The following is a 16,840-nucleotide window of genomic DNA, read 5'->3' as shown; positions in this document are numbered from 1 at the left end:
ACCCATGTCACCTGCTTCCAGATCAAAAAACATGTTGCCGGCAATTCCTTCATGCTCACTTTCTCTCAATACTGATGTCATTGTTTTTATGTATGTATGTATTTATGTATGTGTGTGAGAGTGGAGAAGAGGGGCAGAGGGAGAGGCAGAAAGACAGAGAGAGAGAGAGAGAGAGAGAGAGAATAGAGAGAGAGAGAGAATAGAGAGAGAGAATATTAAGCAGGCTCCATGCCCAGCACAGAGTCCAGTGCAGGACTTGATCTCATGACTGTGAGATCATGACCTGAGCCGAAATCAAGAGGTAGATGCTCATCTGACTGAGATGCCCAGGTGCCCCCTGACAGCATCCTGTTTATTGCCTTATAATATTCTGCTGTTTGGATGGAATAATTTGTTAAACATTTTCCTATCCATGGGCAAGTACTTGCTGTTATTTTTGGTTACAAACAATGCTTCATTTAATATCTTTGTTCGCATTTTCTTGTACCCTGGAAGCTATGTATGTAGGATAATTTACTAAATCAGAATTTTGAAGTCAAAGGAAATGAACATTTTAAATTATAATTATTGCCATGTTAACACTCTTAAGATGCTATACCATTTTATACTCTACACCAGGGAATCAGAAGGCCTTCCACACTGTTAACCTGGCAAATAGGGTAATCTTTGTCTGCTGGTATTTGAAAATTGTATTTCATTTTAAACACCATTTTTATTATTTTAATTGGGAGTGAGATTGCACATCCTTTCATTTGTCATAAAAATGCCATTTCTTTTAGGGGGGATAATTTTATGACAGGTTGTTCTAAATTGTCCATAGCAATTGATCTGTTAAATATTTTGTCTTTTGTCAGTGAGTATTAGCTATTTACAGTTTCTTAGATTAACACCCCTTGCATCCAATTCTGCAAACGTTTTTATATAGAAACAAACAATGTTCTTTCGTGATTCTTTTCATTTCTCACTGTGTTTGTGACTATGTCTCGATTCTCATTTTTAATGCTATAAGCTTATGCTTTCTGTTTTTGTTTCTTTATATAATTTTTTTTCTAAGAAAAAACCTCTTAGGCCTATGGTTCAATAGGGTTTTTCTTGTCTGTTGTTTTGTTGCTTTAATTTTTCCACATTACTTTTTATATTTAGGTTTTTGTATTATTGTTTGTGTTTATTTCTTTATCTTTTTAATTTTAATGAATAACCCAATTATTTTAACTAATTTTACTTGGAAACTTAGTATTTAAACTATTAATTTTTCTCCAATTGACACCTGGACAAATTGATACTGTCCACCGATAAATGGACAAAGAAAATGTGAGATATATCCATACAATGGTGTCTTATTCAGCCATAAAAGGAAATGAAGTACGGATACATGTGACAACATGTATAAACCTTGAAAGACACTCAATGATATTTACTCTGTTATTATAGATTTTTGCATAAATGATACACATTTTTATAGCATTAAAATTCTAATATTTAGTATGCCATGAATATTGATATTTTTTAGATATTGTGATTGTGCTAAGTGATTGAGCCAGGATGTGTGTATTGATTGATGGATGGATGGATGGATGGATGGATTATAATTTATTTATTTTTTAATTTACATCCAAAAGAGGTGGATATAGTGCAACAATAATTTCAGGAGTAGATTCCTTAATACCTCTCACCCATTTAGCCTATCTCCCACCCCCACAACTCCTCCAGAAACCCTCTGTTTTAAGAGTCTCTTATGTTTTGTTCCCCCTCCTTGATTTTGTATTATTTTTTGCTTCCTTTCCCTCATGTTCATCTGCTTTGTATCTTAAATTCCTCATATGAGTGAAGTCAGGTGATATTTGTCTTTATCTAACTGACTAATTTTTCTTAGTATAATACCCTCCAGTTCCAATCACATTGTTGCAAATGGTGAGATTTCATTCTTTTTGATTGCTGAGTAATACTCCACTGTGTGTGTGTGTGTGTATACCACATCTTCTTTATCCAGTCATCTGTCAGTGGACATCTGAGCTCTTTCCATACTTTGGCTATTGTTGATAGCTCTGCTATAAACATTGGAGTGCATGTGCCTCTTTGAAACAGCACACTTGTATCCCTTGAATAAATACCTAGTAGAGCAATTGTTGGGTCATAGGGTAGTTCTATTTTTGACTTTTTGAGAAACCTCCATACAGCTTTCCAGAGTGGCTGCACCCATTTGCAATCTCACCTACAGTGCAAAAGAGATCTTCTTTCTCGTATCCTTGCCAACATCTCTTGTTGCTTCAGTTGTTAATGTTAGCTATTCTGATGGATGTGAGGTGGTATCTCCTTGTGGTTTTGATTTGTATTTCAAGCCAGGGTGTATTTAAAGGAGAATGTTCAGATATATTGGTGGTTTCATATTTTTATTGTCCATTTGCCTTATTAATTTCCAAATTTTTATACTGTTACCAGAGAGCTCAGAGAATATAGCCTAATTTGTAGGATATATTGAAGTCTTCTTTGTGACACAAAATACAGCTATGTGAAAATAATGCTTCTTGGGCATCTAAAAGAAGGTACATGCTCTAGTTTCATGATGTAGAGTCTGAAATGTCTATAACATGTCAATTAGGTAGTTTAGGTTTGTAATTGTCTAATTTATTTTCTTCTACCTTATTTTTGATGGCCAGAAAACAGTGAGTAAAAACACCATATTGGCTTAATATTTCTATTTGTCTCTTTCTATTCTTGCTTCATAAGTGTTTTTGTGTTCTTGTGTGAAGATTTGTGGAGGGCCCTCATGTGGCATGTGCCTTCTGTCATTATGAAGTCCACTTCTTGGTTTCACTGTCTGCTTTATGCCCTGCATGCAGCTAGGACTAATATTCATTGTTGACTCCTTATTTCTCTTTGTTTCCCTTTGCTTGTATATTGTTACCCATCGCTTTTCTGTCAGCATTTCTGCTTCTTTGATTTGTGTCTCTTGTTTACAGTGTGTGGATGGATTTTATGTCTTATGCAACCTGAGAAATATTTTCTCCTAAAAGATGAGTTCATCTTATTAACATTTATTGATATGACATCTTATTTGATGTGTTCATTTTTGCTTAACCTGTATCTTCCATTTGTTTTCTACATCTTGGTACATCATTTGTGTTTTCATGTTGGGCTCAGTGCTTGTGTTCTTTCTCAGAGCCTGCTCTGTGTTCGATTTTTGTCATTAATTTGCTGAGGTTTGTTTTTATTCTGTTGTGATTGTTTTACCTGAGAGCTTTTAACAGTACACTTAACCTGCTGTTCTTTGATTGGTGAAACTCTGGATGCCTCACCCTAGAAGATGACATAATTAGTGCCAGTATAATTGCTTTTACTGCCTTTTGCATCTTTAACCTCTAGCTATTGACTTGCTTCCTTTCTATCTTTTGAGGGGAAACTTACCCCTACCTCTCACCTTCCTACCCACACCTCTTCTCATGTACTGTGGGTATTGTGCCTGATCATAATGTGACTATCTTTATAGTTTACTTTTTAATTTTTTTAAAAATTATTTTAAATTTAAATTTTAAATATAAAAAAAATTTAAAAAATTTTTTAATGTTTATATATTTTTTTAGAGAAAGAGAACAATAGACACAGAGTGTGAGCCGGGGAGGAGCAGGGAGAGAGGGAGATACAGAATCCGAAACAGGCTCCTGGCTCTGAGCTGTCAGCACAGACCCTGATGTGGGGCTCAAACCCACAAACCATGAGATCATGACCTGAGCCACTCAGGTGCCCGAAAACGTATCATTTTAAAGTGTATAATTCAGTGGTATTTAGTACTTACATAGTGTTGTGTAATCCTTACTGCTATCTAGATCCAGAGTCTTCATCACCCTAAAACGTAATCTCTTAGGGCACCTGGGTGGCTCAGTTGGTTAAGCATTGGACTCTTTTCTTTCTTTTTTTTTTTTAACTTTTTTATGTTTATTTATTATTGAGAGACAGAGTTTGAATGGGGGAGGGGCAGAGAGAAGGAGACACAGAATCTGAAGCAGGCTCCAGGCTCTGAGCTGTCAGTACAGAGCCCGACTGGGGGCTCAAACCCACAAACTGTGAAATCATGACCTGAGCTGAAGTCGACGCTTAACTGACTGAGCCCCACAGGCACCTCTAAGCATGGGGCTCTTGATTGTTGACTCAGGTCATGATCTCATGGCTTGCTGGATACAAAATCAACATGCAAACATCTGTAGTGTTTGTGGATTCTAACCACAAATTTGCTAAGAAAGAAAAGAAATCAAGAAAGCAATCCCACTTACAATAACATTAAAAAACCAATAAAATACTCAGGAATAAATTTAACTAAAGAGGTAGAAATCTCTCCTCAGAAAACTACAACATTGATGAAAGAGATCAAAACCCTGAAGCTCCTAGAAGAAAACTTTATTGAATTTGTTGATTAGATCTAATAAATTTTTTGCTAAGTCTTTAGGATTTTCACTAGATAAAATTATGTCTTCAGCAAATAGAGACAATTTCACTTCTTTGCCAATTGTCAGAGAAAGACAATTGGCATATGACCTCACTTATACATGGAATCTAAACAGAACAAAAGCAAAACAAAAAACACAACTCATAGAAAAAGAGATCAGACTTGTGGTTACCAAAGGTGAAGGGTGGGAAGAGGTGAATCTTGAGAAAGGTGGTGCAAAGGTTTAAGCTCCCAATTATAAGATGAAAAAGTACCCAGGATATACATACAACATGGCGGCTCTAGCTAACAGTACCGTATGACATAGACAGAAAAGTCCTAGGAGAGCAGATCCCATGAGTTCTGATCATGTGCATTTTTTGCCTTTTTTCTCTAATTTTTTTTTCTTTTTATTGATCTACAGAAGATACATCTAGCTGAACTTATTGTGGTAATCCTTTTACACACATGCAAATCAAACTGTCAGGCTGGATGCCTTAAACTTATACAGTGATAGATGTCAATTATTTCTCAATAAAACTGGCGGAGGGAACTCATACGCAGAAATTCATAGCAGCCTTATTCACAATAACCAAGTGGTGAACACAATACAAATTTCCATCAGCTGATAATGGACAAAGAAAATGTGATATATCCACCCAGTGGAATATCAGTAAGCCATAAAAGGAACTGAAATACAGACACATGTCACAAATGGATGAACCTTGTAAAACGTATTATTTATTGTATTATACAAATCACTTGCACATTCTCTTTTTGGGAGACTTTGGCTTTTGTGTTCCAAAACCCTAAAGCATTATAGCAAATTATTATGAAAGGCAGACAAGGTGCTCCTCCTTCTCCCTCTCTCTCTCCAGCTAGAGAGCAATTCCCGAAAAGTTGGGAATTGAGGCTTCAGAAGAGTTTGACTGAGGATGATAGTAAAGGGTGTGTGCAACCCAGAGGAAAGGGTTCTATGCCCTGTTCCCTGGCCTCGCTCCTTATCCTAGGCACACGGCAAGACCCTGCGAGCTCTGGAGGGCACAAGGGTGAATGAAGGGCATGCATGCACATCTCTTGCAGTTGCTGGAGGACAGTGGTGGCTGTCCAGAGGCACACGGTACACTGCAGCCCGGCAGCAGCCAGCCAGTGTGGCCCAGAGGCAGCAACAGGGTGGCCTCGCCCTTAAGTGTCACCTAGAGTGTCAAGGAGGGCCACAGGGGTGTGCAGACAGGCACAGGTCTCTGTCCTGCAGTAGTACTCTATGTGTACCCATGACCGAGGATCTTTGAGGCATGGACAGAGCGTCTCCTTCTGTGGATGTGTAAGCTTGATCCTAGACGGCTCTCCTCTGCCTTCCCTGCCTCTCCCATGGACAGCAAGGTGCAAACACTTGATATTACATAAACCTCTGGAATTTGGATATGGCCTTGGAGGAAGACAGAGGAAAAGCAGAATCAACTGAGATGAATTTTCCAGCCCTTCACTGGGTGGGTTTTGATTGTTAGAGAAAAAGAAGGAGAATGATGATTTCTTTTTAAGAGCTGGGTTTGTATGCTTGTAGTTAAACTCTTCATACATGTATAAAGGGTGATAGACGTCTTCAGTTCTCATTTCTATTCTTTTTGCCATTTTCTGTCACTTTCAGAGAGGAAATTGGAGCAGGAGTGTTTTATCTCAGCATCTATAATTGGAAACTCCACATTAACTATCTTATTTATTTAGCATCTATTTATCCATCCGTTTAAATTTGAGACAGAGTGTGAGGGAGGGAAAGGGAGGGGCAAAGAGTGAGGGGCAGAGAGTCCCAAGCAGGCTCCATGCTGTCAGCTTGGAGCCTGATGTGAGGCTCAATCTTAGGAACTGAATGGTGAGATCATGACTTGAGCAAAAATCAAGAGTTGTGTGCTTTAAAGACTGAGCCAGTCAGGTATCCCCCTTCCCCATATTAACTATTTTAAACACTCAGATTAAAAATAAAATGGGGGCGCCTGGGTGGCTCAGTCAGTTAAGCGTCCCAAATTCAGCTCGGGTCATGATCTCACGCTTTGTGGGTTCAAGCCCCGCGTTGGGCTCTGTGCTGACAGCTAGCTCAGAGCCTGGAGCCTGTCTTTGGATTCTGTGTCTCCTTATCTCTCTGACCTTCCCCTGCTCATGCTGTTGCTATCTCTTTCTCAAAAAATAAATAAAACATTAAAAAATAAAAAATAAAATGAATTGCTGTAAACGATTTTTGGTAAAAAGAAAGAAAATGTAATATTGCTATGGTCAAGTTCTCAGATTGTCCAAAGTTTTGTCTTTGACTTTTGTAAACTTTGCCAACAGACAAAGCTCATTTGGGAAGAGACAAGAAGCTATATAAATAAAGACTCATTGTGTATCAGTTGCAAATGGAAAAGAAGGAAGCCAACCCCAGGAAAGACGGCCTCCTCCCCTGCCTCATGTCTAGCTGTCCTAGGGGGTCTTGAAGCCATGGTTGAAGGACCATATCAGGTTAGGCTATATGCTGTTTGCAAGGAGAGAGTAAAACTCTCCAAAATGCCTTAACTAAAGCTCAACATGCAAACCCAAAGGACGTATGAGTAGGGATTGTGAAAGCCGAACTAGATAAACCTGAGGGAAGAGAAACATTTTGGCTTCAAAAAAAGCAACCAAGAGGAAGCTGAATTCGTTTTGAAGACAATGTGCCCATCCATGGCCCACCCTAGGCAAACCTGCCTCGTCTGAAAGAACAGAGCTTGGCTGGGGCTGAACAGATGAGACCTTCATCATCCGAGCAAAATGAAACAAACAAAGAAAACCACTCAACTGGGCAACCCAGCAGCTTTCCGAGCTGAGTCCACAATCTGTTTTGGAGACTGGCTTCATCATTAGGATGTTACACGGCAGAGTGACATGACCATTTTTCTCCATTCCAGCTGTTTGCTACTGTTGAGACACCCTCTTTGTGTTAGATGTAAAATTACCTGACAAGGTGAAATGAAATGATGTTATCTTTTTAATAAACGTGTAATGGCCCGTCTGGTTTCAGCAACATGATTGAGAAGCCCATCTCTGCGGTCCAGGAAAATCATTAGAAGTGCCATTAACAGTTCTCTTGTTGATGTTTTTGGGAGGAGAGTGTGGTGCGATGCCTCCAGGAGCAAGCAGTACTGATTTCCGTCTTTCTTTCAGTGACCGCTGATCTACACAGTGAGCACTGCCTGACCATTCCCTTCTTTGGGAGGATGTTCTGCCACGCCCTAGGGAAGGGGAAGGGGTTGCACTCTGTAGTCAGTTGTTCTGCCAAAGAGAAGCAGCTGCAAATTGAGGCTCTTTTGAGTCACTCGCACAAATGGTGAACCTGGAGGTAGTCCAATGGGTCCGTAACATCTGTGCAGTCTCCGATGATGTCATGGCTCACGAAGGAGGTGGCTGATGTGCTGCAGGGGGTGACAGCTTGGATCCAGGCTGGTCAGTATTCACATCACATGCTCCAGGACTTTATCACTTATTTGAAAAAAAAATTTTTAATGTTTATTTATTTTTGGGAGGGTGGGAGAGAGAGAGAGAGAGAGAGAGAGAGAGAGAGAGAGAATGTGTGTGAGAGAGCAAGGGGTAGAGAGAGAGGGAGACACAGAATCCGAAGCAGGCTCCAAGCTCTGAGCTGTCAGCACAGAGCCTGACGTGGGGCTCGAACTCAGTAACCCTATGACCATTACCTAAGCCGATGTCAGATGCTCAACCAACCGAGCCACCCAGAAGCCCCAGGACTTTATCATATCTATGGGCCGGGATGAGTTCTGGAGTCCATTCTGAGTTCTGGATTTCCCAAATGGAATATGAATATAAACTACCTCTCAGATCCTTCCAAGGAATCAATCCATATATGGAATAGCTGCTGTGTGCCAGAGCTAATTTGGAGAGGCACATTTTTTTAGTCATTCAACAAATATTTATTGAGAATCTATTATGTGCAGGGTACTAAAGTCAATGTAACAACAAAAAAGTTTCCAAGAAAATGTGTAAATACAGGGATAGAGATGATTTAGTTTTAGTGAGAACATATAGAAGAGTCCTCAGGACTGGTGGGATCAAGGAAAACTCATAGATGCGAGCAGTAAGTGCTTAGGTTTGAACAAGGCACAGAACCTCCCAGGAGGGGAACTGTCCAGGCTCTTCTAGTAAGCCAGAGTTGGAGAGGGAGCCAGACCTCCATCCAGGGACTTGGGACTCCTAATCTAGGGCTCTTTTTCACTGCTGTGTTCTGCATCTTAGTTTCAGCTTTAAACAAATCCTTAAATATTGGACAGTAAGGGTATTTTCGGAGAGAATGTGTAAAACCACACATGAGCCCAATGTGGAGAATTGCTTAAAATGCAGGCTTCCATCAGTCTCTCATAGCTAGACCTGACATTCTGATGCTCTCCTGAAAGGATAGTGTCCAACTGAGATCAAAAAATTAATATCATGGCCTTAACTATGGGGGGTGGGGGGTGGGGTGGAGAGAATGCATTACATGATGAGAATTATTTAAGCCATTGAGATAATAAAACCTTCATTCTTATAACAAGGATGAGATAATGAGATGTTAATCCTTCCAAGATTTAATAGATTTATTATTCTAATGAACTATAGCTGACAGCTTTGAACTGTATATAAAAACTTATTAATCTTTTGACAGACATTGAGGGTTTTCTTTTCCTCTCTCTCTCAGTATGATGAAAGAGTTATGGCAGAAATTGTTCCCTGAAATTTTCCTCGTGGCATGCCAGAATATGGAGGATCTTTCTCCCTGCAATCCTGAATTTATTGCATTGAACCTTGGAAATAAAACTCTGCAAAGTAGAAATTAGAGGAGTGGTGAGTGAGGGGCGGGGTCCAGTGATAAACAAAACTAAACACAAACACCAAAGGCTTTTATTAGCCTGGTCAGCGGGACTGTCTTGTTAATTTAACAGCCTTGTTAATGTCACAGAGATGTTCTGAAACACCTATTTCCTGCCAGGGACAGTGCTGGCACCAGGGACGCAAAGTTCATCAGGGATACAGTTTCTGTCCTTGAGGATCTCAGCATCCAGGCAAGGAGGGAGTGACCACCGAGATGGGCGAGAGGTAGGAAAGGGACAGAGTTAGGGGACCGGAAGGCTTGGTGTGGTTGAAGAATTGTCAGAGCCGGGATACTGGAGAGAGTGGATAGGACCACAGAAGGTGGTGATTATGGCATGCGATGCTTGAAATAGAAACCAGGAAGGGGCTGGATTACCCACCATGTTTAAAGTAGTGTTTTTCCAACTTTTTGACCATGAATTAACAGAAGAAAGATACATTTTAGAACTCTACTCACTAAACATGTATATAATTGAAACAAAGTTTTATGCTATGAAGTAACTCCTACCCTGACTACGGAAAATGTACTCTGAGGTTTCCTGTTCTAAATTCTATTTTGTGTAATTTAAAAATTGATTTCATTACGTGCTGTTAAATTACCCCTCTGGCTTGTAAATCGCTAAAAATGAGTGGCTGATGAGGGGCAGAGGATAGTCATTGGCAGTGAGGAGGTAAATGTCCGGGTGTTGGATGGATTGTGCAAGGGTTTGAAGACGCCACGCATCAGGATGGGAGTCATGGGGAGAGAAAGATGGTGGTCCCGGGGATAGACTCTTCACTAGTGAGGGGAAGTGACCAGGAGGAGAGGATGGAGCAAGGAGTGGGGATGGTGGCTTACAGTCTGGAACAATGTGCCTCAGAGAGGCCAGGAGGAATCTGGTGAGGAGCAGCTGTGAGGACCAAGAGGCTACTTTTCTCTCGGGTGTGAGAAGACCCAGCTGACCATTGTGCCGATTGCGGGAGAAATTTCCAGTTCGCTTTCAGGGGACATTCCCGTTAAAAGGAGGTGTAGGATCGAGAGAACTTTGCCTTCTGGAACTCACGGTCTGTCATCAGGTTTGGAGGACTGAGGGAAGATGGGAGTATGGGTCAGTGTAGGGCATGTGTCCAGCGTTGTGGGGATGGGTGTCAAACTTGTCTGTGGGGACTGAGGTGAAGGGAAAGTATTGTCCCACAGGCTTCCACGTGGTGCTCTCTGGGCAAAAGTTCGATGGTTCTTTATGAGACCATTGTCCCCGACAGGCTGCGGTTGAGTCAGAGAGCATTTGGGGGTCATGCTTGATGTCTTTGCAGTGAGGAGGGGAGATAAGACACCATCTCTACCCTCTAGCTGAAAACTTACCTGTTTGGTCAAATGAGAGACCATTGCAAAACCATAATGCAGCCGGCAGGTGCCAAACACTATGGGAGAAAAAGAGGGATTAATTTTTCAGAGGAATTGGGGAGACTTCCCAGAGGTCAACTATTTAAAACAATTTTTAAGGTTTTATTGTCCATATTTGAAAGAGAGGGAGACAGAGTGTGAGCAGGGGAGGGTCAGAGAGAGAGAGAAAGAGAGAGGGAGACACAGAATTTGAAGCAGGCTCCAAGCCATCAGCACAGAGCCCGATTCAGGACTCAAACCCACCAATCGTGAGATAACGACCTGAGCCAAAGTCAGAAGCTTAACTGAGACTGAGCCACCCAGGCACCCCAAGAAGGTGAAATTTCAGTTGAGTCTAAATAATGATGAAGTCTTTGCTGGTTACAAGAGAGCAAACTAGTCCAGGCAGTGGGAAGAGCTGGTCAGAAAGCACAGAAAGCAATTGTAAAGTGGAGAAAATGGAGTCCCATCCAACTCTGTGAAGGTCAGCTCAGACGAGCCCGCCAGTCCAAAGGCTTTGCTTCCTTTCTCTGTGGGATGGTCCAGTCATCTTCCACCAACCTGTGGGCCACTTGCTCACATGGCTGGACATGGCTTATACTAGCGGGCTTCACCTAGAAGGGTCTGCAGCCTCCCAGGGGAGGGTCCATGACTGTCCACAGCTGTGTTCCTACCAAGTGACAATGACAGGCTCAGAGAAGACAAGAACCATAAACGTGGAATTCTGAATTCCTGATTGCAAAGATTGCATTGACTTGTCTTTTTTTTTTTTTTTCAACAGCATGCATTAAATAACAACTAATAAGGAGGAAAAGTATGTGGTTAGGAAAATTCCCACGGAGGAAGGAAAACCTGATCTGGATCTTGTGTCTGGCCTAGAACAAACGATCGGTTGTAATCCATTATGTATTAGATTAATGAAAGTAGGGGATCTGCATGACCATTTAAAAAGCATATAACATACTAGATTAAAAAATATAATGGAGTAAGGGAAAATATAAATTTCTTGAAGCTTTTGCATGATGGACAGCTAGTGTAAATGTTCTTTGCAAAGGGCCATGATCCTTGGTATTAAGAAGTAGAGACGGTGGTATTAGGAAGTCAAGAGTATAGCCCCAAAAGAGAAAACTCCGACACCACAATTTGAGGGGCTTGGGGTATCATGGTACCTCTCTGGGCCTTAACATTCTCATCTGCAAAGCAAAGGGTTGGGTGATCTTTTATTTTACTCTCACCTCTAAAATCCTCTGATTTATGATTCACATCTAGGAACATGGCTGCAGAGCTCATAGCAGACAGAATGCTGATGTTTATTACTTGATGATGTATTTTATATGAAGTTCTCTGTCTCATGGGGTCAGAGAATTAGAATCCTCATGCTTATTGCAAATATGATCAAATGTCTTCAAAGCCAGAGATTGCATTTCTACAGTCATCTGATCACTGAGTGATAATTATGTGACCAAATAATGAATTATACTATCAGTTATTTAAAAGCTGTATTAAAGTTGAAGAGATTGGCTAATCTCCTTAACCAAGGAGATACTTCTTAGAGCTAGGTTAGTTTTTATTTTTTATTGATAATACTTAAAAGTCTGCCTCTGGAGATAACTATGAAAGTAGTGAACGGTCTGTCTGTGAGGTTTGCGAACATTTATATTATGCTGCAGCTCTATAGAGAAGCAGGAAACCAGATGATAAAGTGTATTTGTTTTCCTCTAGATCCATCTTTCTCTTCCTTCCTGACAGCATATTTATCCGTGTGCCTTTCATGCTGATCTTTCTAAATGACCAGCTTCATTTGCAATTTGCTAGAAGGAGGTAGAATGCAACTTCTGATTTTCGAAGAGAAATATTTTCGTGTAATAGAATGATTGAATGCAAGGTATACTGATACAGTTTCTAATAACTTTCTGGAGATTGGAGAGAAAGCCATGAATAGAAAACATGGTTATCTCTGAGTTTTCAATGTGTACGGTTAAAATGAAAGATTTTTGAAAAAACAAGGCTTGATGTGGACTTAGAAGTCGGGACAACAGAAGGAAAGAATAATAACCTCACTCTACGGTTATCTATTGTGATTTATCATCGAGAATCAGCTCATAAGATGCAACAGTTTTTTTTTTTTTTAATAGGTTGGGGGCACATCTACATATCTGTGATTGGAATCACGTTTTTAATGCAAAAGCTACAAATACCTGTACTTGTTCTGGACATTGGAAGATCATAGAAGTAATGAAAAGCACTGCAAAAAATGGGAAGCTGCATTACATGAATATGAAAGAAAATGTGTGTAAAATTCCTATTTCAGGGACTGGCACAAAGTAAGGGACACAGCTGGTGGTAGCTATTATTATCCTTAGAGTATTTATTAGACAGTAGGGTCTGTGACTCCAAAAAATTATCTTCCCACAGATTCCTCTTTCTTTTTTTCTTTTTTTTTTAAAGTTTATTTATTTATTTTGAGAGAGGGAGACAGAGAATCAGAAGCAAGCTCCACACCATCAGTGCAGAGCACAATGTGGGGCTTAAACTCACAGAACCGTGAGATCATGACCTGAGCTGAAACCAAGAGTCAGATGCTCAACTGACTGAGCCACCCAGGTGCCCCTCTCTGTTTTTCTAACTGATTTGGAAATAAACTTAGAAAAGCGGCAGGGATAAGAATATACAAAGAATACTTGTGCACCCTTCACCTAGATTCATCCATTGTTACTGTGTGCACTTGCTCTCCTACCTCCCTTCCTGCTCCTCTTTTCCCCTTTCTCCCTCCCTCCCCTCTCCCTTCCTCTTTCCCCCTCTCTCTTTCTCTGATTCTTTTCTGGACCAATAGAGAATATGTTGCACATACCATGGCCCTTGAACCGTACCCACTGTATTAAGTACTTCCTGAAAATATGGTCATCCTTGGTAAAGAAACACAACGTGGTTATCAGCTTTACCAAATTTAACACGGATGCAATGCTTTGATCTGATCTGCTTTTCATATCCTGATTTTGTCAGTTGGCCTGATAACTGTTTTATGAGCAATTAACTGGGAATGACGGGACCCAGCCAGGATCATGGATTGCATTTAGCTGTCAAGTCTGGGCCTTTTTGTTAGGTTCTCTTTATCTTTTCTGGCACAGGCATCCCTGAAGAACCTAGCCCCCTCTATTCTTTTAAATAGAATGTGCCTCATTTGGAGTGTGCATGTATTTCCTTGGAATTAGAATCTGATAGAGCATTCTTAGCCAGAATCCTGCAAACACGATGTTTTGTCCTTCTCAGGTGTCAGATCTGGAGGCGTGTGATGTGCACCTGTTCGGTATTGGTGATCAATGGATTGAAGACCAATACCTTTGGACTAACGCACTCATTGCTCCTGGGGGGTGGTGGTGTGTCTTTACTTTCAAAGGGCCAGGCTAGTTATATGTGCTTCTACACACAAGTAGGTACACACACATGCAAATACATACATATGTATACATTTCTGCATGCATATAAACACACACGCATGCACACACACAAATACACATATTTTGGAAAGTATAAATTCATGCCTAAACCCCTAAGTCCAAACTGTCCCCAAAGGATGTTTTCTTACTTCCCCAAATCATCCCCTGTTTACGTGTCTCTGCTCCCCAACTACATCAACACCTTCTCTAATTTGGCTCAGTTCCATAGAACATCTACAGTATTTCAGAAATACTTCACCTGGACCTCTTAAAAAACCAAATGTACTGAAGAAAAGAATTTAGCAGTGGTGTGTGGTTATTCTTTTCCATCTCACTCATGACTGAGGGTTTGTGGTCACGCTTGTGAGTTGCTTGGATCCTTCTCTCTCTGTGTCCTTCAGTGAAGCTACGGTATTCATGTGACCTGTAACAGGTTTCCTCTGTTCAGATGGGTTTCAGCTGGTTGAATCATGTGGGTCACAGAGATGTGCAAGATCAGCGGTCCCTCTCAATCTGGTTTATTGTCACAAGTGCTTACTGTTCTTTCTGTCTCCTGTGTAGTCCCCATCTCCTGCCTCAGTAACCAAACCTGCTACAGCCTTTTGCTTCTCACTTTGAGGGAAAGTGGTGCTGACTGCATTTAATCTTCACCCTAATTTTGCTTCTCACTGTGCAATAGACTCTCTTTTAAGGTTGGGATTTACCTTGCAGAGAAACACACTGAGTGCTTCTTGTAAGTCAGGATGACATGGACCCCAGCAGATCCTACTTGGCCATTGCCTTCATGGCTGTCTTGGTCACCACACCCTCATGTGGGTGACACTGCTCAGTCATAGGCAGTGCCAACCAGCATGGGAGGGGTGAAAATAAAGTGGTCCTGGGGGTCTTAGGAGCATTGAGCAGCCCCCAGTGATTTCCATGGGAGGCGATGCCTGTCTGAGCTAAGTCCGGGTAAGACACTGACAGGGAGCCAGAAAGAGGGTGATGGGTTTTCAAGCAGAAAGAGCATCTTCTAGTCTGCACACAGCCCAAAGAATGGCACATGTCTGGGTGCAAGTGGGGGTACTCGATACCAAACAGGAGGAGGAAGGGGTGGTGGGATGCCCTGTTTTCCGGAGTCCCTCGTCACCTTCTGTCACAGGGAGGTGCACACACTTTTCCTTATCCATAATTCAACGATCTGTGCATTGTTTTTAATTGTTAAGAATCAAGAATAGCTTAGTAATAGTATAATACTACCATAGTAAATGATCCTTTGTTTTTCTTTAACATTTATTCATTTTTGAGAGACAGAGAGAGACAGAACGTAAGCGGGAGAGAAACAGAGAGAGAGGGAGACGCAGAATCCGGAGGAGGCTCCAGGCTCTGAGCTGTCAGCACAGAACTGGATACGGGGCTCGAACTCACTGACTGTGAGATCATGACCAGAGCTGAAGTCGGACGCTTAACCGACTGAGCCACCCAGGCGCCTCTGTAAATGATCCTTTATCAAGAAGAGAATTGGGCAGAGGGGACCTAGAAATTGTCACATCTGGGATAATACAGCGGCTGCATAATATTTGGACAGAGGCTGTAGGTTGAGTGCTTCCAGACTGTAAGCCTCATTGATTTATTGTATTATTATTATCCTCTTTCAGAAATTTCCTATAGAGACTAGGGAGCCTGTGCTGTCTCCTGAGATGGGTCTGATCTGTGAGTCTTCTACAATTGAAGAGCCTAAAATTAAGTCCTCCATTAAGAGCAACCTAGGGCTGCATGTAGCCCCAGTCCCAGTTCCAGGAAAAGCCTCAGATTGTTCAAGGCTAAAGCCATCCTAGGACCGCCCTCAGATCAGCTAATCAAAAAAAAGCATTCCTATGGTCTGAGTCAAGGCTGGGAACTGCAAACAGTTATTTTATACAAACTAGCCAATTTCTCACCACTTGCCTGAGCCCCACTTGGACCCTTTGAACTCACCTCATAATTGGTCATTTTCAAAGGATTCTCAAAAGTCATAATTGGGTCCCACCAAAAGTAATGAACACCTCACAGATACTGAATGGTCAAAGCTGTTATCATGGGTGCTGTACAATTGTGATTGGTGCTTATGTGATGATTCTATACGTACAACGTGTCCATTGTAACACCCCCATCCCTTACCCCATAAAAACCCTGTTCACTATTGTTCTTTGCTTCACCTTGCTGCCACGACACTGGTAGGCGGGTAAGCCCCTGCTCAAGCTTGTAATAAAGGCCCTTTTGTATTTGCATTGGTGCTGGCTCCTTGGAGGTCTCTGGGACTCACGATTCAGGCACAACACAATGGGACAAGATTTAGGACACTGTCCTTGTTCCAGAAATATCAGAGTGATGGGTATGCTCAAAAAAAGTTACTGCACCTCAGAAAGCTGCTAAGACATTTCTGTAACTGATTTGTTGGCTTCCCCAAGAACTCCATTACTTAACTATATTTATTTTTATGTTATTATTTAATATAGCTTCTGGCTACCTCTGGGAAAAAAAATCAGTCTTTCTCACAGTCATAGTGTTCTTTCCAGCTCTAAATGTAAACGAGTGACTTCCACCTGGCTGAAATTAAAGGATCCGAGTTATTATCAAACTGATTTTTAGTTAGAGCATTGGACGTGGCCGTTTCCCTGAAGAATCGAACCTGAGTTACTCATCAACTACCACAGAGCTTCCTTCTTAAAGACAAACATTTCTCCTTACAACAGCAAAAATTTCTTAACTTCACTCTGCATATTTTTTCCT

The sequence above is a fragment of the Crocuta crocuta genome, unplaced genomic scaffold (genome assembly GCF_008692635.1).
Source record: "Crocuta crocuta isolate KB4526 unplaced genomic scaffold, BGI_CrCroc_1.0 scaffold548, whole genome shotgun sequence".
NCBI lineage: Eukaryota > Metazoa > Chordata > Mammalia > Carnivora > Hyaenidae > Crocuta > Crocuta crocuta.
Note: the sequence above shows the minus strand (reverse complement) of the source record.